Source organism: Bos mutus, chromosome 8 (assembly GCF_027580195.1).
Source record: "Bos mutus isolate GX-2022 chromosome 8, NWIPB_WYAK_1.1, whole genome shotgun sequence".
Classification (NCBI taxonomy): Eukaryota; Metazoa; Chordata; class Mammalia; order Artiodactyla; family Bovidae; genus Bos; species Bos mutus.
This window is the reverse complement of record NC_091624.1, coordinates 94934995-94962094: the sequence shown is the minus strand read 5'-3', so window position 1 is coordinate 94962094 and position 27100 is coordinate 94934995. Positions and strand designations below refer to the sequence as shown.

The 27100-nt window shown below is 44.0% G+C and overlaps 1 protein-coding gene across 4 annotated transcripts in view; it reads left to right on the top strand.

The window, feature by feature from the left end:
• Positions 1-27100, top strand: part of MOB3B (MOB kinase activator 3B) — a 235145-nt gene that overhangs the window by 32952 nt on the left and 175093 nt on the right. Inside the window, exon 1 of one of the 4 annotated variants that reach the window (XM_070375975.1) lies at positions 16248-16408. The exons of the other annotated variants lie outside the window; for them this stretch is intronic. The gene's annotated coding sequence lies outside the window, so the exon portion shown is untranslated. Of the gene's footprint in view, positions 1-16247; positions 16409-27100 lie in introns of those variants that run through there. 4 annotated transcript variants of the gene reach the window in all.

Here is a 27100-nt window from a genome sequence, read left to right as displayed (position 1 = left end):
AAGTTCTCCAGACGCTTACGGAGAGGTGTGCTGTAGCCTCCCCAGGAGAAAGATTCGGTTCCAAATATGTGGATTCCTGTACTGACAGAAACTAATATGTCTGACTACCTGGGCTGACTTGATTATATCAGAGCTAAATCTTAAAAACACACCTAATTACAGCTTTCCTTATTGTAAATGCAATGTGCCATATATATCGGAATCCTATTATTTTATTGAGAAGATGAGTCACAGCTCACCACACCTAATTGAAGATTTAGGTTGTAAAACTAAAATTTTAAACATATCTGTAAAGGTTTAGAAGTAGATACTGTACTGACTATATATATATAGATATATGCACAATGTCCTGATTTTGCAGCCAAAGAGCCATAAGAAGACAGGTCTGAACTGACCAATTGAGTTAGAATTTGAGGCTCTGATCAGAAAAAAAAAAAAAACCGTGTTACATAAATACATCAAATTTGGACAAGTGCTTCCTAGTATTGTCTAATGAAGCTTAAATTTTCAGTTGTCCTTCTGCTTTAATGAGGTTTCTAACTCCTAGCAAGAAAACCAGATTTTGCTATAGTAGCTTCCTTGGCAAATCTAACCTCTAATTGTCCGTGCAGTAAAATAATCCATGCAAAGACTGCATGACTTGACTGTACAAGCTGATGCTGATACGAAGCCCCAGTTGGAAGACTTATATTTTGTAAGCAAAGCAATGCAAGGTTTTTCTTTGCTTTTAGTGCTCCTTGATTACTTAGAAAACCTATAACCTGGTGTGAATGCTTAGTGGCTCAGTTGTGTCCGACTCTGTGACTTCTCCTAATTTTCTTTCCCATTTCCTCCCTGGACTGGCCTAAGTTGTTCCACACCTTTCTCCTTCCTCATGCAAATGTGTGCAGACAGATATGTGCATATACCAGGTTTTCAGTTTTACATGAAAGTAGCCTACAATTTGCCTTTGCCCTCATGGGCTTCTCTTCCTCTACTCTTTATCTCCTTTGCAAAGCTCTTTTTTTTTTCTTCCCTACAAGGATTCTCTATTTGAGCTGGGCCAGTGGTGAGTAAGGCGATGAGAAGGCTGTTTTCAGCTTAGCTATCTCAAGAGTTCAAGGACATATGCCTATAAAGATGGTAATGCAAAATCAAAGGTGATTACAAAGTATAAAAATGCTTATCTTGATCTTTAAGGAATTACCTTTCTAAGCTGGCATAAAGAAAAAAATGGTTGATCTTGATATGTCGTCCTCCCAAAAAAACTAAGCAGCTTGATGGACAGTGACTATTTTTAGAAAGAAAATATGTCTTATTCCAGCAGAATTATGTGGGGTCTAAAATGTCCTGTAAATGTTGTAGGAAGGGGGACCCATTCCAGGGCCCGAAACTGGGCTTTTGTCTAACACTTGGAAATGAATTGTCCAAGGAGACACATGTGTTGTCAAAGCAAGAGATTTTATTGGGCAAGGGCACCCGGGTGGAGAGCAGTAGGGTAAGGGAACCCAGGAGAACAGCTCTGCCACATGGCTTGCAGTCTCGGGTTTTATGGTGATGGGATTAGTTTCCAGGTTGTCCTTAGCCAATCATTCTGACTCAGAGTCCTTCCTGCTGGTGCACACCTTGTTCAGCCAAGATGGATGCCAGAGAGAAAGATTCTGGGAGGTTGTCGGACAGGTGTTGTCTCCTTTTGACCTTTCCGGAACTCTTCTGGTTGGTGGAGGCTTATTAGTTCCCTGTTCCTTACCAGGACCTCCTGTCATAAAACAACTCATGCAAATGGTTACTATGGTTTCTGGCCAGGGTGGGCGGGTTTCAGTCTGTGTGCTTCCCCTAACAAAAGGATGCTGCCATCGTTTTTCTGAGCCTGTTGCTGTGCTCTCTTGCACAGCTTTATCATTTGAGAAGAAAACATTCTTTTCCTTGATAAACAGCATAAATGCACTTCTATTTTCAGTTTTTCTAACTTTCTGGATTACTTAGAATTGGCACCAAATCTCTCAGCCTGAAGGCATCTGTTTTATATATTTGACAGCAGCAACAGCCTCAGATGAACAGTTATAAATAGTATATCTTAGTTTTTAAATTATGGACCACATGTTAATCTTGTCCATACTGTATAATGATCTTATTCTTGTGATGAAATAATATACAGATATATATGAAGATTTTAGAAGTGTGAAGTACAAAGAATATTTGTTGCAGGTATTATTACTATTATTATCATTTTCCTCTGCCCAAGTATTCTTTATTATCTAAATATAACAGGGGCTGACAATATGAAATACATTTTTCCTTATCTGATGTGGGGAGGTTCCCTTTCCAGGGCCTGTTCCCAGCTAGGGAAATCTGTGCTTTTACTTGCAACTCTGGTATCCTGCAAACCCCCCAACCTTCACCCCACCCACACATGCAGTTTGCATTTTTCTGCTGATTAGGGAAATCCATGCCTAGCCATCTCCAACATAAACAGAGGTCTGTACCAGCAACATAGTCACTCTCTCTTCCGATGGTGAGAGAAGTGTGGTGCTTTTGGAAAGTTTCGAGGCCAGAGTGGCTTGAGCTCAAGATAAGAGAGTTAACCCCAACACACTTGGTTTTCATGTAAGTCCATTTTACTGCTTTTTAAAAAAGAGTGAGAACTCAGGATTAGCAGCTGCTGGTGTAGGTCTAAGGTCCAAACCAAGGCTTTGCTGGGGCACCTGCTGCTTTCAGAACTGCTTGGGAGGGAGAGGATCCCCTACACAAAAGGCTTCTGTTCGATTTCTGTGCATAGCTGAGAAAGCTTAAATGACAAGGGGAGAAAACCACAAGTGAAGGAGGAGGACAGACCAGGAGCAGTAAAAGGGAATACTGTTGACAAAAGGCTGTGCCAGGGCAAAAAGATACATGTGAGTGTGAAACAGCAGAGAAAAACTGAAGAACTCGCCCAGAATGGCTGAAGAGAAAATCTGGTGGCAGCATCTAGACTTTTGAAAAGGAAGATGGGACTCAAAATTATCTAAACCCCCACAAGACAGTTGAAACGTCATGGTTCGCCTTTTAGTCTGTGTAGGTTACCATTTTTTTTTTTTCCCCCCAGAATAAGTAGGAATGATTGAGTCCCTGCCATGGGATGGTTGTAACCCTAGGCCAGTCCTTCTCCTAACCCTGGCATGAGATAAGTGGACACAGGCAGCCTGGAAGTGTACATTCTGGAAGCCAGACTTCCCTCAGTGCTCTCATCATGATGTCATGCAGTTCTGTTGGGTATGCAAAGAGCACCCTGTGTGATTAAGTCAATGCATGAAGCCTCTGTAGGTGTGACTTACCCTGATATTGGCTGGGCTAAATGCTGAGCTGAGTTCGAGCTGGAATGGTTAGAGTTCTGAATCACCCTGCTCTAGAGGCTGTTAACCACAGCTGCCTCCCTGTAAGAGCTACATCTTTCCAGGAAGATTTTGTCTTTGTTCCACGTGATGCTCCCCTTCCTCTGCCTCCCATGTTTACAACATAATAGGAGATCAGTTGGTAATGGAGTTTGGGAAAGTCGTTTGCAGGCTTCCAGCCCCAGGGGCAACACACAGCGGAGAGTAGGAGGGCAGGTATGAGGGGAGAGATTGCAGATCAATAGTCATCACCTGACTCAAGGGGAGCCAGTCTGCAAACTAACAGACCTATGGGCTTGCCTGGTTTGAAAATAAATCTCTATCCCATCAGAGACACGTTGTCACAATAGACTATTTTTCTCAGAAATTTGACATTGGGAGTGAAGATTATCAGATAGCAGTGAAAACTAAAAGGGTGCGCCTAAAAGGCCGTAAGTAAACCAAGTTTGAGATGGCAGAAACATGATTGGGCAAAAACCATAATAAGGCAGGGAAAAGATGTATAGCATCGAAGTGTGAAAGATGCACACGGAGAACCTGTGGAAATAGTTGAGTTATTCATGGCAAATGCAAGAAAGGAGATCTTCCAACTCGTGCTCAGAAGGGTCAAGTAGTCCCTAAGTAGCAACCTAGAGAGAGAGGGAACTTAGCAGATCATAAGAACTTAGGTACTCACGGTTCAGCAGACAGCATGAACTTCCTGTTCACATCAGTCCCCCCTTTCCTCTCAAGTCCCATGGGGGTGTTGTGGCTGTGGGCCCGGGTGGGTGCTGTGCACAGGGGCCTGTTCCCAGCTCAGCAACACTGAGCTTAGGTACACTCCACCATCCCCCACCCCAACATCTTACAGGAGGACCTGCCCATCCTCCCTTCCAGACAGTCCCATTATCTTTATTACCCTGGAGTGTAGACAGATCTTCTCTGCCCTGGAGTTGGAGTTGTTCCCTGTCTTTACTCTGCTGATCAGGAATCAAATGTGCCCTTTGGAGCAGGATACTGTCTCTTGCTTCCTACGCTGTTTGTTAAAGGAAACTTCCCAGAAAAGACAGTCTGGCAATCAGACTTGCAAAAACAACATGGAGAATTATCTCCCCACACTGAGGACTCTCGGGCTCCCTTGGCTCTACTTCCGATTTAAACAGAGCCAAGTCCTACGTATTTTTCTTATTGCTGTTATATTCTTAAAAGCACGACTTTCCGCTTCTACTCGCCTGGATGGCTTTCTGCTGCTTACTTTAAAGCTGCGGAATTGGCACAAAACTGTAAAACCTAGGCTGTGATCAGAATGTGGGAACTTGAATGACAGGTGAAAGTTATAATCAAACATGAAACCCTGATACTTGGATGCCATGGTGCGTGCGTGCGTGCGTGCTACATTGCTTCCGTCATGTCTGACTCTTTGCAACTCTGTGGTCGGTAGCTCACCAGGCTCCTCTGTCCATGGGATTCTCCAGATAAGAATACTGGAGTGGGTTGCCATGCCCTCCTCCAAGAGATCTTCCCAACCCAGGGATTGAACCCATGTCTCTTTACGTCTCCTGCCATGGCACTTGACCAATTATGCTTGGCCAAGTACCATTATACTTGGTTCAGTTATGCTTCTGTTCATTTGGGGCATGACTACCCAAGATACGGGAAATTATTTCTATTCGTTGCCTCCAGGATACTTAATGGAGCATTGACTTGGAAACCAGAGTTCTGGGACCGGAGTCTGAACTAGCCCTTGTCCCACCGTCGTCTCTTGTAACACTTGCTCCGTCATTCTTAGCACACAGCACAATTTGTCCTTGCGTCTTGTGTGTATGTGTGTGTTTGATGACTTTGCCTTTCCAGACTATAAGCTCCATTAAGAGTTATTTCTGTTTTGTTCACCACAGCAAACCTAGCTTGACCTAGCAGGTGCTTAAGAAATACTGATAGGACAAATTAAATATAGGTTTTGGACTCTTATTTTAAAGACTCTTATTGTAAATCTCAAGGAGTTTATACTTTTGTGGCTAACAATAGTTAATAATATAGAGTAAAGAGTTAGTCACTCTGTTGTTTCCGACTCTTTGTGACCGTATGGACTGTAGCCTGCCAGGCTCCTCTGTCCATGGAAATTTCCAGGCGAGAATACTGAAGTGGGTAGCCATTCCCTTCTCCAGGGTATTTTCCTGACCCAGGGATAGAACTCAGGTCTCCTGCATTGCAGGCAGATTTTTTACCATCTGAATCAGGAAAGTCCATTTACCATAGAATTTTTACTGATTACTAAACTATCTTTGTTATTTTCTTATACAAGCGCTATCACCTAGCTGGAGGCCATAGATCTGCATATGCCTTGGGAAAACATCTTAGTGTGTGCCCAAGCAGCGTTCTGAACTTGCACCGACCCAGCATTCCAAGGTCTACACTATATTTTTCCTTAGCTTCGCAGGGTATGCCGACCCCAGCTAATCAACCCGATGTACTTTTATTTGGGTTATGCTGTATTGCTATATTTTGCTTTTATTCTTTTCCCATGGTGATTTTCTCATGGCTTAGCCAGAGCAACAGGCGGCTGACTATTAACCCCTGCAGATGCCAATGAGACATCCCACAGAAACTGTCCACCTGGCAATGGAAAATGCTGATCTGGAGCTTGGCTGAGTGGTCTGTTCAAAAACAGTTCAGTTCAGTTGCTCAGTCGTGTCCGACTCTTTGTGACCCCATGAATCGCAGCACGCCAGGCCTCCCTGTCCATCACCAACTCCCAGAGTTCACTCAAACTCACGTCCATCAAGTCGGTGATGCCATCCAGCCATCTCATCGTCTGTCATCCCCTTCTCCTCCTGCCCCCAATCCCTCTCAGCATCAGAGTCTTTTCCAATGGGTTAACTCTTCACATGAGGTGGCCAAAGTACTGGAGTTTCAGCTTTAGCATCATTCCTTTCAAAGAAATCCCAGGACTGATCTCCTTTAGGATGGACTGGTTGGATCTCCTTGCAGTCCAAGGGACTCTCAAGAGTCTTCTCCAACACCACAGTTCAAAAGCATCAATTCTTCAGCACTCAGCTTTCTTCACAGTCCAACTCTCACATCCATACATGACCACAGGAAAAACCATAGCCTTGACTAGACGGACCTTTATTGGCAAAGTACTGTCTCTGCTTTTGAATATGCTATCTAGGTTGGTCATAACTTTCCTTCCAAGGAGTAAGCGTCTTTTAATTTCATGGCTGCAGTCACCATCTGCAGTGATTTTGGAGCCCCCAAAAATAAAGTCTGACACTGTTTCCACTGTTTCCCCATCTATTTGCCATGAAGTGATGGGACCAGACGCTATGATCTTCGTTTTCTGAATGTTGAGCTTTAAGCTAACTTTTTCACTCTCCTTTTTCACTTTCGTCAAGAAGCGTTTTAGTTCTTCACTTTCTGCCATAAGGTGGTGTCATCTGCATATCTGAGGTTATTGATATTTCTCCCAGCAATCTTGATTCCAGCTTGTGCTTCTTCCAGCCCAGTGTTTCTTATGATGTACTCTGCATATAAGTTAAATAAGCAGGGTGACAATATACAGCTTTGACGTACTCCTTTTCCTATTTGGAACCAGTTTGTTGTTCCATGTCCAGTTCTAACTGTTGCTTCCTGACCTGCATACAGGTTTCTCAAGATGCAGGTCAGGTGGTCTGGTATTCCCATTTCTTTCAGCGGTAGGGTCAATTTTCCAGGGTGGTTCTTGTATTGTTAATGGCTGAGTTAAGTTTTCATGAACTGAGGTATATGGTCCCTGTCATTGTATGTCTCAGAGTCCCAGGCTAGCCCCTCACTAAGGTGTGGATGTAGTTTACTGGCTGGTCCCCTGGTGAGCCCAATGCCTGGATGTGAGTGCCTGCAGACAAAGCCCCAGGTGTGTGGGATCCTGAGTTCTGAGAGAGTGAGAGGATGTGTTCAGAGGGGGCAAAGGGTTGATTTGTGCAGGCATCAAGCCCACAGGGCAGGGACAGGGCTCAGGAGATGGGCAGGCCTGAAATGCAGCAAGAACAACCCTCCTGGAATTCCTGCAGGGGAGCCTTCACGTGCACGTTAAGTTGCTTCAGTCAGTCAGTTCAGTTGCTCAGTCATGTCCAACTCTTTGCAACCCCATGGACTGCAGCACACCAGGCTTCCCTGTCCATCACCAACTCATGTCCACTGAGTCGGCAATGCCATCCAACCATCTCATCCTCTGTTGTCCCCTTCTCCTGCCTTCAATCTTTCCCAGCATCAAGTCTTCCAGTGAGTCAGTTCTTCTTATCAGGTGGTCAAAGTTTCGGAGTTTCAGCTTCATCATCAGTCCTTCCAATGAATATTCAGGACTGATTTCCTTTGGGATTGACTGGCTTGATCTCCTTGCAGTTCAAGGGACTCTCAAGAGTCTTCTCCAACACCACAGTTCAAAAGCATCAATTCTTCAGCACTCAGCTTTCTTTATAGTCCAACTCTCACATCCATACATGACTACTGGAAAAATCATAGCTTTGACTAGATGGACCTTTGTCAGCAAAGTAATGGTCTCTGCTTTTAATATGCTGTCTAGGTTGGTTATAGCTTTTCTTCCAAGGAGCAAGCATCTTTTAATTTCATGGCTGCAGTCACCATCCGCAGTGATTTTGGAGCCCAAGAAAATAAAGCCTGTCACCATTTCCATTGTTTCTCCATCTATTTGCCATGAAGTGATGGGACCAGATGCCATGATCTTTGTTTTTTGAAAGTTGAGTTTTAAGTCAACTTTTTCACTCTCCTCTTTCACTTTCATCAAGAGGCTCTTTAGTTCCTCTTCACTTTCTTCCATAAGGGTGGTGTCATCTGTGTATCTGAGGTTATTGATATTTCTCCTGGCAGTCTTTTTTTTTTTTTTTTTTTTTAAATATTTATTTATTTGGCTGTGCCAGGAACTAGTTGTGGCACATGAACTCTTGGTTGCAGCATGCGAACCCTTGGTTGCAGCATGTGGGATCTAGCTCCCCAACCAGGGATTGAACTCAGGGCCTCTGCATTGGGAGCTCAGAATCCTAATCACTGGACCACCAGTGAAGTCCCTCTCCTGGCAGTGTTGATTCCAGCTTGTGCTTCATCCAGCCTGGCATTTCTCATGATGTACTCTGCATAGAAGTTAAATAAGCAGGGTGACAATATACAGCCTTGACGTACTCCTTTCCCAATTTGGAGCCACTCTGTTGTTCCATGTCTGGTTCTAACTGTTGTGTCCAACTCTTTGTGACTCTATAGACTTTAGCCTGCCAGGCTCCTCTGTCCATGGGATTCTCCAGGCAAGAATACTGGGTTGGGTTGCCATGCCTTCCTCCAGGGGATCTTCCTGACCCGGGGACTGATCCCACGTCTCTTATGTTTCCTGCATTAGCAGGCGGGTTCTTTATCACTAGTGCCATCTGGGAAGCCTGGGGAGACTTTGGGGTGGCTCTTTCATGTGGATGGGTTAGAACAGGGGTCCCCAGGTTACAGCACTGGTCCGTGGCCTGTTAGGAACCAGACCACACAGCAGGAGGTGAGTGGTAGGCAAGTGAGCCAAGCTTCATCTGTATTTACAGTCTCTCCCTATGACTTGTATTACCACCACCCTCACTCAGGAGAACAAGCTTAGGGCTCCCACTGCTTCTGCATTATGGTGGTATAATTATTTCATTATATATCACAATGTAATAATAATAGAAATAAAGTGCACAATAAATGTAATGTGCTTGAATCATCCCCAGACCATCCCCCCACCGCTTCTTGGTCCATGGGAGGATTGTCTTCTGTGGAACTGGTCTCTGGTGCCAAAAAGGCTGGGGACTCCTGGGTTAGAGTGACTTCGAAATTGGAGGCTAACAGATAATGGTTTTCAAGTTTTTTACCTTTTTATTTAAAGTAAAAATAAGCTCACAATAATGGTCTTTGCTCTGTTTTCTGCTTCCCACCCATCAGATTTGCACAGGGAGAAACGCGCACTTCCTATGGTTTCCTGCCCCACCCACGTTTTTGTTTTGTTCCATTCTGGGTCTGGTATTGGTCCATTCTAATTGGGAGCGTGGAGATCGCCTCCTCAACCCCCACCTGGTAGGCAGCAGGGGCCGTGGGAAACCTGGAAGACCTTGTGCGATCCAGGGCTTCTGTGACAGCACTTGGCTCACCCGCTCCCCTTCTCTCCTCATTAACTTGAGTCTCTGAGACGGAGCCCATGTGAAGAACACCCAGTCACTTCTATTTTCAACCTGTCCTTAGCACCGGATGATCTTGACAAGTTGCCCTTTTTCAGAAAAACATCCGTCATGAAATGCAGGTATCAAGTCTCATTGAGGGCTCTTCTGCCCCACAAAGGCTTAGAAAACTTGACCTGAAACCCAGTTCCTGACACTGTGAGTTCAACATGGCCCCTGCTCCAGCCCCCTTCTCCTCTGCCCCTCACCCCTGCTCCGGCCCCCTTCTCCTCTGTCCCCCTCACCCCTGCTCCGGCCCCCTTCTCCTCTGCACCCCTCACCCCTGCTCTGGCCCCCTTCTCCTCTGCCTCCCTCACCCCTGCTCTGGCCCCCTTCTCCTCTGCCCCTCACCCCTGCTCCGGCCCCCTTCTCCTCTGCACCCCTCACCCCTGCTCCAGCCCCCTTCTCCTCTGCACCCCTCACCCCTGCTCCGGCCCCCTTCTCCTCTGCCCCTCACCCCTGCTCCAGCCCCCTTCTCCTCTGCACCCCTCACCCCTGCTCCGGCCCCCTTCTCCTCTGCCCCTCACCCCTGCTCCAGCCCCCTTCTCCTCTGCCTCCCTCACCCCTGCTCTGACCCCCTTCTTCTTCTCTGTCCCTGCTGCTGAATCATGCAGCCTCCTCACTTTTATTCAAAATCCAACTTGGACTCTGAGTCTTGTCCTTGTTCCATTTCTACAACAAATCCAGTGGAAATCAGCATTTTCCTGGGCCTCTAGTTTTATTAATGATTTTATGAGAGGTGGTGGTCAGAGCAGGGACCACTTCAGCCATAACCGGCCCTCTGCCATGCCCCCAGCACCTCTTCATGTCCCACCAGCCCTGTGTCCTGCCCCTCCTGCCCCCCACCTCCTGCTGTGCATGGGATGAGGCCTTCGTGACTTTCCAAGGCCCTCGGTCCTCTTCTGCCCACACACATGCCAAGCATGTCAACGTGTGCCTACACCGTTAAATGTAGTTTCTGCTGCAAGAAATGAAAAGCATTCTTATAATTTCGCTTTTGAGGTTGACTATAAGTAGCTCATTCAATTCATGATTGCTCTGATTTCCCAGGAGTTATTCATTCACCTGTTTTTAAAAAGTGAGACAATGTATTAATAATTTACCATATAGAGTAAAGTATCTTTGAATATTGGGCTTCCTGGGTGGTTCGTTGGTAAAGAATCCGCCTGCCAAAGATCCCCTGGAGGAGGAAATGGCAACCTGCTTCAGTATTCTTGCCTGGAAAATTCAATGGACAGAGGAGCCTGGTGGGCTGTAATCCATGGCGTTGCAAACAGTTGGATATGACTGAGTGAGCACATCTTTGAATATAAGATTTGAAAGTTATCAAGTCAGCATTATATATTTATAAACATTTATTTATACATTTGTTAATTTTAAACCTTAGAGTATTTAGGTACAGAAATGTAAGTCTTAGAGTATTTAGCTACAATAGGCATTGTAGCTCTGCTTTCCAGTGGATGAGACAGCTTTGGCAGGAGGCGTGTCTACAAGCAAGAACCTTTAGGAATAGAATCCAGTCCCAACCATGGCTCATCCCTTGCCAAGAGCAGCCCCATCAAGCCAATCCATTTACTCTTATGTCTTCTGGAATGATGATGAACACAATTATGTTTGTGTCATTACACATATTTTTGCAGAGCCCGTGCTTGCGTGCTAAGTCACTTCAGTCATGTCCACCTCTTTGTGACCCTGTGAACCATAGCCCACCAGGCTCCTCTGTCCATGGGATTCTCCAGGCAAGACTACTGGAGTGGGTTGCCATGCCCTCCTCCAGGGGATCCCAACTAAGCTTTAAAATAGCCATGAAGTGCATTCCTCCTACAGGGATTTCATCAGGCACCTTAAGCAGCCTTTAAGAGAATATTTCACTTGGGGGTCGGCTTGGTTTCAAGTGTGGAAGAGGAGACTACGGGCATCCTGGCAGGGGCAGTAGCCTGGGCAGAGGTGTGGAGGCAGGGGCTGCAATGAGCCAAGTCTGACCGCCATGGAAGCCATGCTGAACACTTGGGACCTTACTGCACAGGTCATGAGGAAGAAGTGACATTCCAGGAACTGGCTCAGTTGACAGACTGAGAGTCACATAGGGTGAACATCCTTAATTCTTCTTTTCTCAGCTTCCTCCCCTCTATCCTTTCAGGCATTTTTTTTTTTTTTTTTTAAGGAGAGACTTTATTCAAAAGGATTATTGCACTTCAGGAAAGGGGCTTATTGCACTATTGGGAGGGGAGAGCATTATGGAGTGTGCTCCATTTGTAAGATCTGCAAGTTTTTGAAAGGTCAGGCAGAAAAGGGCCTTTTTGTCATGGAAGGAGTCAGCAAGGCTAGAAGGAGAGTGAGATGAGAGGCTGGCTTGACTCGACCAGGAAAAGTTTTCCTTGAGGTCCGTTGGAAAGGGACTTCTCCCCACCCCACCCCCATGCCAGGCTGCCTGCCGGATCTTAGCTCCCCAACCAGGGATGGAACCCATGCCCCATAATGGAAGTGTGGAGTACTAATCACTGGACCACCAGGGAAGTCGCAGGAGTGGGCTTCCTGGTAGGAGCTCAAGGGTTTTTTAACATCACTGTTTTCATTAACAGGTAGATGAGTGCAGGTACCCAGTAAGCCCCACAGGAGACTTAGTGTAAGCAGGACTGATGGAATAAGCACCAGACATCATTTGGAGTTTTCAGTGACCACTGGTGCTCCATGTACTTTATGTTTGGATTATTCCGTGTTTTTCCCATCCTTTAATGTTAGGTCTCTTCAGCCAAATGATAAGGTTGAACAGGGTGGAAATTACAGGGTGTGGATCACAGTGGGTGTTTAGTAGAAGCCGTCACTTCCATTTGTGCTGCAAGGTCTCCCAGAGGTGGCTCTTTTTTCCTTTTGTTTTATGGGGTTTTTTCCCTCTGCATTTTATTTATCATGCTTTTTCTTTGCTTGCATGTTTCATTTTTGTCTCCTTTCTTCCATCCATGGAGTTGATAGGAGATTTTTTTCCCAGTGATTTTTTTTTTTTTTTTTAGAAAAGTGGTAGCCTATGTTTAAAACTCAGATTCCTCATAAAACTCAGAAATCCCAGTTTTGTTTGCAAGTTGACACACAGGACCCTGGACAGTATTCCCATGGCAGAAGTCCATGAGCACTGCCTTCTTTGGATGGGTATTCTCTCACCGGTTTGCCCCAGGCCCCACTATGCTCTATTGTCTCTCCTACTCTGTAGAAGGATCAGTTATCCTTTCATTTGAGCTGTTGTTTTCCTATATCTGCTGTTTACTCATGTGTATGACTTTACCAGCCCCAGAAGGTGTTTAAATTTGTTACCATATTTTAAGTGGAAAATTAAGTGGACTTACATTTGTTATCATTACTGATATATTTTAATTCCTGTCTGCCCAAGTCTTTGGTGCTCTCTGTTTGTCCCACAAGATCGGTTTCTTCTCTCCTTTCTTGTCTTCTTTTGGGTTGATTGAGTTTGTTGTCTCACTCCACTTTTTTCTTCCTGTACCACTCTGAAAATTATACTGGTTTTTATCAGTCTAAAAAACTGATCATGGTTAACTATCAGTTTTTTATACTTTAAAAACTTTAGTGGTTAACCTAGTAATTGTGACTTTAACTCACCCAATTCTAAAGTGATCAATAGCTTTATTCTGAACAACATCCTCCCTTTTCTGCCCTGCCCCCGCTTGTATGTTAGTGGTTTTATATATTTTAAGTGTATATATTTCTTTTCTTTTAGAATCTCATAAAGCATTACTTCTTTTATGCTTCTGTAGAGTCAATGCTTGTACTGATTTATCATTTTCAGAAAATATTCACCATTTTCTGTCTTCTTCATTCTTTCTTATAGTTTGGGATCTTATATCTTTTATCTTCTTGTATCCTCTCAATTCCTTCTTCTAGGTCCTTTTAGATGTCTTACATCTCTGTCAATTTCCTTGACTTGAACTATAGTCTTTAAATTTCCTTTAATGAATATCTGCCCATGGTAATTTTTTTTTTTCTGATTTTATTTATCTTTTCACCTCTCATCTGAGTGTTCTTTTTTCCTTCTCCTCCCTGCTTTTACTTTGGAAAGTATACATTACATTTCTTCTTCCCATCTCCACTCGTATTTCCCTTAAAGTTATAATTAAAGTTATAATGTGCATGCTTAGCTTTAAAAAACTTTTTTAAAAAGTGTGTTTATTGCACTGGGTCCTCGTTGCTGTGTGCAGGCTTTCTGTAATTGCAGAGAGTGGAGGCTACTCCTGGTTGCGGTGTGCGGGCTTCTCTGGTTGCGGTGTGTGGGCCTTTCGTTGTGGCGGCTTCTCTCATTGCGGAGCTTGGGCTTTAGGCCTCACGGGCTTCAGTGGTTGCTGCACGTGCGTTCAGTAGTTGTGGTGCACAGGCTTAGTTGCCCTAAAGTACGTGGGATCTTCCTAAACCAGGGATAGAACCAGTGTCCTCTGCATTGCAAGGCAGATTCTTAACCACTGGACCACCAGGGAAGCCCCTAAAATCTCTTTAGAAATTCTTCAAAATAGATATTCTACCAAACAACACAAGGACATTAAAATACTTTAAGATAATCATACTTCCATATTATTGCTATCCAATATTTTAGTTCCAAGTCATTTATAATGTCTCCCCTCCATTAATCTTAAAAAAAACTTAAACAGCATGGTTATTTACAAACTGACTATCATCTCTATTATCGTCTTTGCTCATCATTGTTTATCTTACTTTTTTCTATGTTTAATTTACTTTAAATTGAAATATATTATTGTTATTTACTATTTTCTTTCAGGGAGCCTTGAATTGGGAATTCTTTTCTTTGTATAGATATGTCTATATTTTACTCCCATTTTTAAATAATTGTATTTATCTTTGAGTGTGCTGGGTCTTTGCTGCGTGGACTTCTCTCGAGCTGTGCAGAGTGAGGGCTCCTCTAGTTGCAGTCCGTGGGCTGCTCATTGTGGTGACTCCTCTTGTTGTGGAGCACAGGCTCCAGGGTGCGTGGGCTCAGTGGTTGCAGCTCCTGGGCTCTAGAGCACAGGCTGTAGGGCGCATGGGCTCAGTAGCTGCAGCTCCTGGGCTCTAGAGCACGGGCTCAGTAGTTGTGGTACATGGGCTTAGTTGCTCCACAGCATGTGGGATCGTCTCAGATCACGTTTGAACTCATGTCTTCTGCATTGATAGATTCTTTACCACTGAGCCACCAGGGAAGCCCTCACCCACATTTCTGAGCAATAATGTAGTTAGATAGAGAATATTAGTTTGACACATTTATTTTTTTTACCACTTGAGTATGTTATTCCATTATCTTCTTGCTTCTGTGTCATTAATGAAAATTCTGGTCCTGATCTAATTGCCATTATTTGGTTGGTAACCTCTTTTTTCTATCTGATTGCTTCATGATTTTCTCTTTGGCCCTGGGATGTGTGTGGTTCTTTTGAATCCTGCTTGGAACTTGTGATGATTGAAATAAACATCACAGGTAGCACTTTATTCTGTCAAATTCTCAGTAATTGTCTTTTTAATGTTTCCTCTTCTACATCTTTCTCCTGGAACTCCAATTAAAAGTATATTTTATTTTGTCAACACACTCTCCATGTCTTGTAACCTCTCTTTTACATTTTTCTATTTCTTTTTTTTCTTTCTTGACTATATTATGAGTACTTTCTTTCCATCTTCCATGATACGGATTCTCTTTTTAGCTGTATCTATTATTTAACGTAACACTGTATTTTTCACTTTAAAATTTCTACTTAGTTCTTTTTTTTCCAAAGCTGTCATTTCTTTTTTCATAGAGGCTTGTTCTTTTATTATAGTTTTTATTCCTTCTTTTACATTAAAAATACCTTTAAACATACTTAGTTTATAGTTCCATCAGATTATTCTTTTTTTTAAAATTTTTTGCTGTGCTGGGTCTTCATTGCTTTGGGCAGACTTTCTCTAGTTGTGGTGAGCAAGGGGCTACTCTTGCCTGTGGTCCATCAGATTATTCTATTACCATCAGTTCTTGAGGTGCTAATGCTTCTGCTTCCTATGCACGTGGCCTCTCTGACTGGTTTGTTTCTTTGTCTGGTTTATTCATCAGGACTTGTTTATTCTGAGAGAGCCTTATATGAGTCTGGGCTATGAAAATATTTCTCCGGGGCATTTTGGTCCTGACTGTATTTTTTTGGTAATTTATCAGCTCCGGATTCTTGCACAATTTAAACAGTGTAAATCTGGGTCACACACTTGTACAGGTCACAGGCTTGATGTTTTATTTTTTCATGAGATATATACAATTTTTTCACCTTGAGACTAGGATAGAATATACTCTGAGTGACTAGGGAGTGGTAGTAGTTTGTCTAGTCCTACACTCATGTGGAGGGAGGTTTTCAAGAATTTTGACTGTATGTAGTTATGTTGGTTCCAGTCCCCTACCTTGCCTGGGTCTAGGCTACATCACCTCTCCTCACCTGAACATTAACATCCCAGTCCTAGGCACCTATGCAACTGAATCCAGATTCAGCTAGTTTTGCAGCATTTGCTCTCATGCCTCCTGCTTTGGGCTTTCTCTCTTCATTTGTGGCCTGTGTTTTTAAAAAGTTATATTTTATAGGTCTGTGAGGTATATTCTCAAGATGATCACATTGCTGCTGCTGCTGCTGCTAAGTTGCTTCAGTTGTGTCCGACTCTGTGCGGCCCCATAGATGACAGCCCACCAGGCTCCACTGTCCCTGGGATTCTCCAGGCAAGAACACTGGAGTGGGTCGCCATTTCCTTCTCCAGTGCATGAAAGTGAAAAGTGAAAGTGAAGTTGCTCAGTCGTGTCCGATTCTTCGCGACCCCATGGATTACAGCCCACCAGGCTCCTCCGTTCATGGGATTTTCCAGGCAAGAGTACTGGAGTGGGGTGCCATTGCCTTCTCCGATGATCATATTAGGTTATATTTTATGCATGTTTGGAACTGAAAGAAGATCTAGGTGATTTTTATATGATGTTTTAAAATATATTAATTTCTTTATAAACTTTTTATTGGCTACCTATTATGGGCCTTTTTTTTCTTTTTTAAATTAGAGGATAATCGCTTTACGATGTTGTGTTGGTTTCTGCTGTACAACAACGTGAATTGGCCATATGTCCCCTCCCCCTTGAACCTTCCTCCTACTACCTACCCCATCCCACCCCTCTAGCTTGTCACAGAGTACTGGGTTGACCTCCCTGTGCTATATAATAACTTCCCATTAGCTATCTGTTTTACATAAGATAATATATATGTTTCGATGCTACTCTCTCAATATGTCCCTCCCTCTTCTTCCCCTGGTGCTGGGGTACAATACTAAACAAAACAAGGTCTTTGTACAGTTTACATTCTCAAGAGGAAGACAAAACAAAGAATAAATAAAAGTGTAGTGTCAGGGGGAGCTATGAGGAAAGTCAAAGCAGGCTAATGAGAGAGAGAGACTGGGTTGGTAGGGTGTGCTATATTTAGGACAGCAAAGGAAGCCTCTGTGAGGAGGTGATGTTTGAGCCGAGGTTCACGTGAAGTGATGCAGAGCCATGCTGACGCATGGGGTGTCAGTCTGGGTCCTCCAAGGAGCAGACACCAAGGCAGGACTAGCCACACAAGAGATTTATGACGGCAACACCTGTGAACAAGACAAGCGTCCAGTGCAAAGTGCAGGTGTGGGTCTCCTTTAGCAGAAATGACATATTCAAGTCAGGTACAGCAAAGCCTTCAGTCAAGTGCAGGGCCTTTCTGAGTGCTCTGCTCTGACTAGGAAGGGAAACAGGGAGGGAGCTGGTCGGAGCCTGGGAGAGCTGTCAGACTGTGACTTGAGTGAAGAGAGGGGGGCAGAGGCCGAGGGGAAGCATCCTGGAGTTCTACGCTGCTCTAAGAGAGTTTGGCAAAGTTGTTGAAAAGCCCTTGAGCCAAAGGCCCCTGTTAGGTGAATTTTTCATCTCCCAAGAATAGGCTTGTCTTGGTCATCTTGCCCCGCCCGGTCACTGACCAGGAGTAGCTTATGGAGGGTGTGACTTTATCACACATGCAGGGATGGATTTCAGAGCACAGTATCCATGACTCCCAGTCGCTTATGGGTCTTTGTTGTGGCACATGGGCTTTCTCTGGTTGCAGCATGCAGGAGCTTTTCTATTTGCAGCGTGCAGGCTTCTCTAGTTGTGGAACATGGGCTCTAGAGTGCCTGGGCTCAGTCATTGCAGTGTGCAGGTTTAGGTGCCCTGTGGCATGTGGGATCTTAGTTCCTTGACCAGGGCTCAAACCTGTGTCCTCTGCATTGGAAGGCAGATTCTTAACCACTGGACCCACTAGGGAAGTCCCCGTATTCTTTAAGCACCACTCTGGCTATGGTCTGGAAATACATTGCAGAAGAACAGAATTGGAAGCAGGGTAACAAATTAGGTCCATTGTAACTCCCCAGGAAAGAGGGGATGGTGGCTTGGCTGGGAGTAGTCACTGTGGAGGTGGTGAGAAGTGGGGGATGTGGTGATTTGAAGGTACACTGTATAATTTACTGATGGATTAGGTGAGCAGTTAGAGGAAAAGAGGAGAGTCAAGAATGATCTCTCTTTTCTGTCTTTTTTGTTTGTCTGTTTGCCTATAGCAACTAGATAACTACAGTTGTTATTTTCTGAGATGGGAACACTGTGTGAGGTGCTTATCTGGAGATTACAGAAATGAAAATCTATTGTAGACCTCTGCTGTGTTTTAGAAGTCTCACATGGTTTTGCAACTTGCTTTTTCATTTTTGTGGGCTTCTTTCCATTTCAATACAGATATATTGCCTCATTATATTTTAAGGGCTGCCCAGTATTTCTTGTCTGGATGTGTCATTCTTGATTGAACTAGCTCCCTCAGGATGGACTTTTGGGTTATTTCCATTTTTTTTTTTTTGGTGTGATTGTAAACCATGGTGCTTAAAAATGATATTCTTTATCCCTTGCCACATAACAAGACATCCCAAAACTTAGTGGCTTAAACACAACAACATGTAATATGTCTCAGTATCTCTGGGTCAGGAGTCAGAGCACAGCCTAGCTGAATTCTCCGGTTCAAGATCTCTCTCCAGGCTGAAGCCAAGGTGCAGGCTGGGGATACGGGGTGGAGGAATCTGCTTCTGAGTTGACTCAGTGGTTATGGGCTGGATTCAGTTGCTGATGGACTCTTGGCCCGAGGGCCTTCATTCCTCACCTCTCCCTCTCAGAGGGAGAACTCACAGCATGGCAGCTGACTTCATCAAAATGGACAGATGAGAGAGTGGAAGAATTTGTAAGCACGACAAAAATCACTGTCTTTAAAATCTCAGAAATGCACCCCATCCCTTTTGCTGTATTCTATTCACTAGAAGTCAATCACTAGGTCCCTCACTCAGGCAGAGAGGATTACTCAAGTGCCATGGATACCTGAGGGCTTCCCAGGTAGCACTAGCGGTAAAGAAGCTGCCTGCCAATGCAGGAGCAGGAGACACGGGTTTGATCCCTGGGTCAGGAAGATCCCCTGGAGGAGAGCAGGAGACTGAGATCATTGAAGGCCATCTTAGAGGTCTGCCTATCACTATAGCCCTGTAGAGTTGTCTTTTGATAGATTATTAAAGGTGGATTTGCTGAAGGAAAGCTTTAGTCGCTGAGTTGTGTCCAACTCTTTGCAACCCCATGGACTGTAGCCCACCAGGATCCTCTGTCCATGGGGATTCTCCAGAAAAGAATACTGAAGTGCATAACCATTCCCTTCTCCAAGGGATCTTCTTGACCCAGGGATCGAACCTGGGTCTCCTGCCTCCTGGCAGGCAGATTTTTTTACCGTCTGAACCACGAGGGAACCCCCTAGCTAAAGGAAAAGGTGTGCATATTTAACAAGTTCAAGAAAGGGAGTTCCCTGGTGGCCTAGTGGTTAGGATTCTGGGCTTTCACTGCCGTGGCTCCGGTTCAATTCTTGGTCAGGGACCTGAGATCCTGCAAGCTGCACCGCAACGGCCAAAACAAGTATAAGTAAATAAAATCAAGTTTCAAGTATAACTATAAGATTTCTTTTCAAAAGTGTTACTGCAGCTTTCAAAGTTCATCTTGATAGGACTATTTGCTATTACCTGAGAGGAAGAGGTTGTAAATCCTCAAAGAGCCTTTGCCAGATTTTTTCAGGAGGCTCTCTTCCCCTCCTGTCTTCTTGTTCTCGCCCCTCCAAAATGTCCCAGAACTGGAAGTAGCTGTGCATCTTGCAACAGAAATGACAGGAAGTTTCTAACCAGCAGGTACGAGCCATTCCGTCATTGTGGCTACTAATCTAGGGTATGCTGATGTGGGTTGTGCCACTGAGAAGTGTTATTGCCTTTACTTGTTTGCTGGCTTGAGTGAGCTTTTTGCAGCCAGCTTTGGTGAGAGAGATGAAAAAGCAATTCATGGGGAGGGTAGATTGGGCAGATGAGAACTAGGAAACACCACTTGAATCACTTCTAAATCCTCTGTCCTCAGGAGTTTATGGTAGAGGAAGGATGAGGTGTAGGTTTATTTCTTCATTAGAAAGAATCTTTACTTAAAAGTACCCTCTTGTTTACTTGGATAGGGTTGGAGGAAATGAGAATTGCTTTATCTCCTTCCCACACACTTTTGGTGGTTTTATAAAATTATCCATAAGTACTTCCTAAACCTAGATTATTATAAAGACGAAGCAAGAGTGTTCCAAGTATATGGCTGCCCTCAGGTCGGGTGCCCCAGCGGAAAGCTTAGGCTCTCTCTGCAGCTTAGGTCCCTTCCTAAGGGAAAATGCACACCAAGATCCCTTCCTCCTGTGAGCAAGGTGGACAGGGCTGCAGAGCTGGGGAGAGTCCGCGACCCCTGATGGTGCTGAGGGAACATATTGATGGGGTTCCTGTTTGTGGCTAGCTCCTTGGGTGGAGGAGGGACTGGAATTCCCCATGCTCTGTCCCGACTTTCCACTTTCAGGTCCCTGCGTGGCCCCCACGAGCCCCGAGGCCCTTCTTGAATGTAGATCAGTTTAGCGTGCTAGCTCTCAGGGCAGCTGCTCCGTCTTTGCTTGTGATGCCAGCTTGGAAAACTTCTTGAACTGGGCATCTCCAGGGCCAAGGCCAGGCCTCCTTGCTGTCTGGGCCCTGGTGTGAGCCTGGTGCTGCAGGAGCCAATCTGGAGCGGCTTCACTTGCCAGCGGGACCAGTCCCCCCACAACCGCCCCTCCCCACCCGGACCCTCCCCATCGGCTCTCACCCAGGGGCCTGTGCAGGTTGGGCTCACATTTCACAAGATGATTCTGCTAGATGAGAAAAACATGTGCTTGAATCCGGACAGTGAGCCCAGCCATGTGGATTGCACTCCCTGCAGAAATGAGAACCTGAGTGCAGTGGCCTTTCAAACGGAAATAAATTAGGACTCCTTGGCCATCCTTGCCCTACTCTGTCAGGTTTTGTCTTTTTCTAGAAACCACGCTGGGTTAGGCCAAATTAAAGGAGAGGAAATAAGGCCCAGCTCATTGCATAATCACCCTCAACTTCTAGGATGTGGGGCCAGCCATCTTGTGATTTCAAATATAAATATTTGCAAACGGTTTCTGTCTTGATCAGTTATGTAAAAATCTGCATTTAAGATATGCCGAGGTGGCTGTTAAATGTGTTTCCTTTTTTAATGGGCCAGTCTTCTTTCTATGGAACTTTGTTTTTCAATTGTCAGCTATATTAAAGCTTTCGTTTTGTTTTGTTTTGTTTTTTTAATTGACTGACAATTGGTGGGAGAAATGTTTGTGGTTATGCTTATTGGAGTTTTTATAGATTCCTATATCATTTTCTTCCAAAAGGAATTTGAGTCATTTAAACTGTTTAAACTCACGTAGTTGCTTTTGGCTTTTTTTTTCTTCTTAAGAATAAAATGTAGTTTAAAGAAAATAAAATGCAGTTCAGATAGTATTAAACACCTGCTTTGGTCTCCTGAGTGGTAGGTGGTTGCTGTTTTCCTAGGAGTGGTGACTGTGTTTCTGTTTTTCCTCTTTTTTCTTCGAACAAATAGAGGAAATCTCTAATGGAGGCTTTCTCAACAAGACATATTGATGAATGTAGAATCTTAAATGAAAAAGAAGTCAGTGAATGTGGCTTCTTGGCCTCCGTGCTTGGACCAAAAATAAAGCGAGCTCTCACCACAGGCGTTTGGCACAAGGCTGTTGTTTTCCACCAGTTTCCTTGAGCAGCACACTTCTCCGGACGAAAATTCCCCAGCCTTGGGAGATTTTAAAGGGCCTCCCACCAACCTTGTTTCATTGTTTTTGAGAAAAGTAGTGTCACCCTCATTTGTCATTAAAGAATAGTGTGGGAAAAATAAATAAACCGACCCAAAGAATAAAACAGGAAAAACAAAAACCACTCCCCTAAATGAATGAAAAAATTTACACCCATCACCCTTTTGTGGATTAGCTCTTTCCATGCAAGTTGGTTTAGAAACTACAAGATTTTTTTTTTCTTTTGATCTTTTTTTAGGGGGGTGGGTGGGTTGTCTTCTGGTTTTAACATTATTGGCAAGTCTACCCATTGTGCTTACATAAGAAAATAAAAATTAAGGTTTTGGTATTAAAACAGCACCTCTGGACTCAGGATGAGTTTTTCTGGAACTGCCCTGAGAAAGCTTGATTTCCTGTCATAAGATAGTAGGCATAAATGTCCAATCAACACAGGCTTTCTAGCTGGCTTCTCTGAAGAAGCCTCCTAAACTGGGCTATTGCCCTCCTGAAAGGCTCCTCTGCCTAGTGGCAGGAGGGAGGTGTCAGAGCACCAGACTTGACCAGAAATTTCCTGCTGTTCCTCACTCCCAGGACTGGCCGAGGTGGGTCAGACTCTTGAAGAACCACTGCCTTACTGACTGCCTACTGTGTGCCAGACCCACTGTGGACCTCTTCTCATCTCCTGTCTTATTCCATCACTTTTTTATATTTTTCTATAATTTGGTCCTGCATAAGACATCATTTAGGGGAAAAAAAGACTATGTTGCTTTAAAGAAAAAAAAGAATAACCACAGGGGAATTAAAGAAAAATTGTAATATATAATATATATGTGTATATATATATGATATATACATAAAATATATGCATGTGTGTATATATATATATTGTTGTTTGTTGTTTAGTCACTAAGTCATGTCTGACTCTTTTGAGACCCCAGGGACTACAGCCTGCCAGGCTCCTCTGTCCATGGGATTTCCAAGCAAGAATACTGGAGTGGGTTGCCCTTTCCTTCTCCAGGGGATCTTCCCAACCCAGGGATCAAATCTGTGTCTTCTTCATTGGCAGGTGGATTCTTTACCTCTGAGCCACCAGGGAAGCCCCAATATATACATACATATAGAGAGAGATAGATTATGTATATATATATGCATATATATATATATATATAGGCCTCCCAGGAGACATAAGAGACAGAAGTTCAATCCCAGGGTCAGGAAGATCCCCTGGAGAAGAAAATAGCAACACACTCCAGTATTCTTGCCTAGAGAATCCAATGGACAGTGGAGCCTGGTGGGCTATAGTCCATAGGGTCGCAAAGAGTCGGACACGACTGAAGCAACTTAGCATACACGCATACTGCTAAGTTAGGAGCAGTGACCCATCTTCTGCATTGGCAGGTGGATTCTTTACTACTGAGCCACCAGGGAAGCCCCAGTACGTATGTGTATAGCTTCAGTTGAAGTGTTGAAAGTTATACTGAAGTTGCGGGCAGTTTTGAAGGGCAGCTAGGTATCACATTTGGGTAAACATTTAAGAGGTTTGTGGCTTAGTGGAAAGAGCACTGGCATCAAGGTTCAGACTTTGTTTCAGCTCCAATCTGGCCTAATTGTGGGCCTCACCTCATTTTTCTGGGGATTAGGTGTGTTTGTTTCTGGTTTTGTGTTGAGTACATTAAGAGGATGAATTAAGTGATTTTCTCAGGCTCTTCCTGCTGTGAAACCCTTCCCACAATGATCTTGCTCCCAGGCCTGCCCAGCATATCCATGGTACATGGATGGTAGGATCTTGGCTTGAGGAGAATGGGTTTAAGGTGTTCCGGGTGACATATGGAGACAGGTTAGGGGCCAGGATCCTTGCTGCCATGTCTCGCTGTGAAGGGCTGTGAAGGGTGGATCTGGCAGAGGTGGAAGCTGGACGTCGGCACCAATGTCACAGAAGTAAAGTTTGCACTAAAGAAGGTGATGTGATATGTTTTCTTCTTATATACATATATTTAAAAAAAAAAATTCTCCAAGCTGATTTCCCTCCTCTCTTCCCCATTATTTTTCCTTTGAGGTATATTTTTTAAACTTATTTTCTTCATTCATACATTTATTTAATATATATTTCAGTGTCTTTTTGGTTTGGACACAATGCTAAAAGTTAGAGCTCTAACTGTAAAACAAAAATGAGTAGACTTCATGGCCTCGTGGATCTCACAGCTTAATTAAAATCAAGAAATTATTTCAGTAATACTAGATGCCAGAATAGATGGAACTATATCAAAGTTTTGAGTGACTATAGATTAGAAATCTAGCAAGTAGAACCAAAATGTCATAAATTTTTAGCTAAGCAAAATGTATAACTTTTCTAAAATATATATTATATTATACATACTATTTATTTATATATGTGTACAAAGCTTTTCCAAATAGGTTCCAAATAGGAAAAGGAGTACGTCAAGGCTGTATATTGTCATCCTGCTTATTTAACTTATATGCAGAGTACATCATGAGAAACGCTGGGCTGGAAGAAGCACAAGCTGGAATCAAGATTGCCAGGAGAAATATCAATAACCTCAGATATGCAGATGACACCACCCTTATGGCAGAAAGTGAAGAGGAACTCAAAAGCCTCTTGATGAAATTGAAAGAGGAGAGTGAAAAAGTTAGCTTAAAGCTCAACATTCAGAAAACGAAGATCATGGCATCCGGTCCCATCACTTCATGGCAAATAGATGAGGAAACAGTGGAAACAGTGTCAGACTTTATTTTTCTAGGCTCCAAAATCACTGCAGATGGTGACTGCATCCATGAAATTAAAAGACGCTTACTCCTTGAAAGGAAAGTTATGACCAACCTAGAGAGCATATTCAAAAGCAGAGACATTACTTTGCCAACAAAGGTTCGTCTAGTCAAGGCTATGGTTTTTCCTGTGATCATGTATGGATGTGAGAGTTGGACTGTGAAGAAGGCTGAGCGCCGAAGAATTGATGCTTCTGAACTGTGGTGTTGGAGAAGACTCTTGAGAGTCCCTTGGACTGCAAGGAGATCCAACCAGTCCATCCTAAAGGAAATTAGCCCTGGGATTTCTTTGGAAGGAATGATGCTAAAGCTGAAACTCCAGTACTTTGGCCACCTCATGCAAAGAGTTGACTCATTGGAAAAGACTCTGATGCTGGGAGGGATTGGGGGCAGGAGGAGAAGGGGATGACAGAGGATGATATGGCTGGATGGCATCACCGATTCGATGGATGTGAGTCTGGGTGAACTCTGGGAGTTGGTGATGGACAGGGAGGCCTGGTGTGCTGCAATTCATGGGGTCGCAAAGAGTCGGACACGACTGAGCGACTGAACTGAACTGACAAACTTTTCTATTATACTTGATAAAGAACAATGATAAAAGAGATAGAGAAACTGGGAAACATAAACTAAATGAATTGGGAGCATTACTTATGAAATAGAAAAAGGGAAACAAACTTGATAAAAGATCATCATGTAATCCAGTTGTTTTTGTTTTTATTTTTTTTAAATTTATTTATTGTAATTGGAGGCTAATTACTTTACAATATTATAGTGGTTTTGCCATATATTGACATGATCCAGTTGTTTTTAAACATGGCTGCTCATTAGAATCATATCTGGTGCTTTGGAGAAAAACAATTCCTGGGCATTAAACTTATTTTTTAAACAAAATACAGAGGTTAGAGTTAGAGGCCTCTGTAGCATCATGCAAAGATGGCTACAAAGATCTACTGTGAGTTGTGAAACATTCTTTTAAGGCTGGGCATCCTTCCAAAGGAGGTGACTTGATGCTGGAAAATGAAAACGTGGATGCTGTTTAGATTGGCCTGGGGAACCGCAGGTCTAGTGGCTGCTGCTGATCTTTGCATGAAGTATCTCTGATTTCTGAAAAGGTTTCTTTTGTTGATCATCCTTTCCTCGTGATTCTGGGAGTGTGGCCCTCTCAGCTGGAGAAGGGACTGTTTTATCTGTGCAGCATTTGATTAGAAATGATCTAGATGTGCAATTCAGCCACACAGCTTCCTGTTCGTGCTGGGTCAGCACTGGTCCTCATGCTGCGATGCAGGCTAGGGTGGGATCCCAGGGCTCGGGGGGGAGAGATGGGCCAGACATGTGAGCACAGAGATGCAACACAGCGTGAGGTTACTGCATGAGTGTGAGAGAGCTGGGTACAAGCTGCAGGTATCACTGGACAAAGATGGTGAGCCATCCTGTCTCTTTTCCTTCCTCTTTTCTCTACCTCTTTCTCTTTCCTCTACCTCTGTCTCTGTCCTGCCAGAGGTTGAAGTTAACCCAGAGAGACACTTGAGGCTATGAGGCTGGGCAAGGGAGAGGCCTTATCTGGGGGACTCAGAGGCCTTATCTTATCGTGGTTTAGATTCCATGTTTATATGCTATGGTCACAAGGCTGACTGTACCCTGTTTCTGGACAGTAGCCACCTGCAACCTGGGACTGTCAAGCCTTGAGCTCACTGACTGTTGTGGAATGTCCAGAGACACCTCACAGATGAAGGGCTCCTCCCTCTCTGCCTGTGGTGGCACAGTGACTGGGAGAGATGCTCCCCGTGATGGTCTCTGTTGTCTGAGTCAACCCTTAAGGAGACTATGCATGCCTGGTGTGGAGACACAGAGCTTTGGCAGATAAGTAAGTTATGATGTGTTAAGTAGGGCTATCCTTGGATTAATATACCAAAGCTCTGCTAGAAAACAGCTAAGTTTACATAGGCAAGCTTGTGTGCAAAACTGATATTAGCATCTCCAGGAGTTCAGTTCAGTCGCTCAGTCGTGTCCAACTCTTTGCGACCCCATGAACTGCAGCACGACAGGCCTCCCTGTCCATCACCAGCTCCTGGAGTCCACCCAAACCCATGTCCATTGAGTTGGTGATGCCATCCAACCATCTCATCCTCTGTCGTCCCTTCTCCTCCTGCCCTCAATCTTTCCAGCATCAGGGTCTTTTCAAATGAGTCAGCTCTTCGTATCAGGTGGCCAAAGTATTGTTTGGCCAAGAGTTTCAGCTTCAACATCATTCCTTCCAATGAACACCCAGGACTGATCTCCTTTAGGATGGACTGGTTGGATCTCCTTGCAGTCCAAGGGACTCTCAAGATTCTTCTCCAACACCACAGTTCAAAAGCATCAATTCTTCGGCACTTGGCTTTCTTTACAGCCCAACTCTCACATCCATACATGACTACTGGAAAAACCATAGCCTTGACTAGACGGACCTTTGTGGACAAAATAATGTCTCTGCTTTTTAATATGCTATCTATGTTGGTCATAAATTTTCTTCCAAGGAGTAAGCGTCTTTTAATTTCATGGCTGTAGTCACCATCTGCAGTGATTT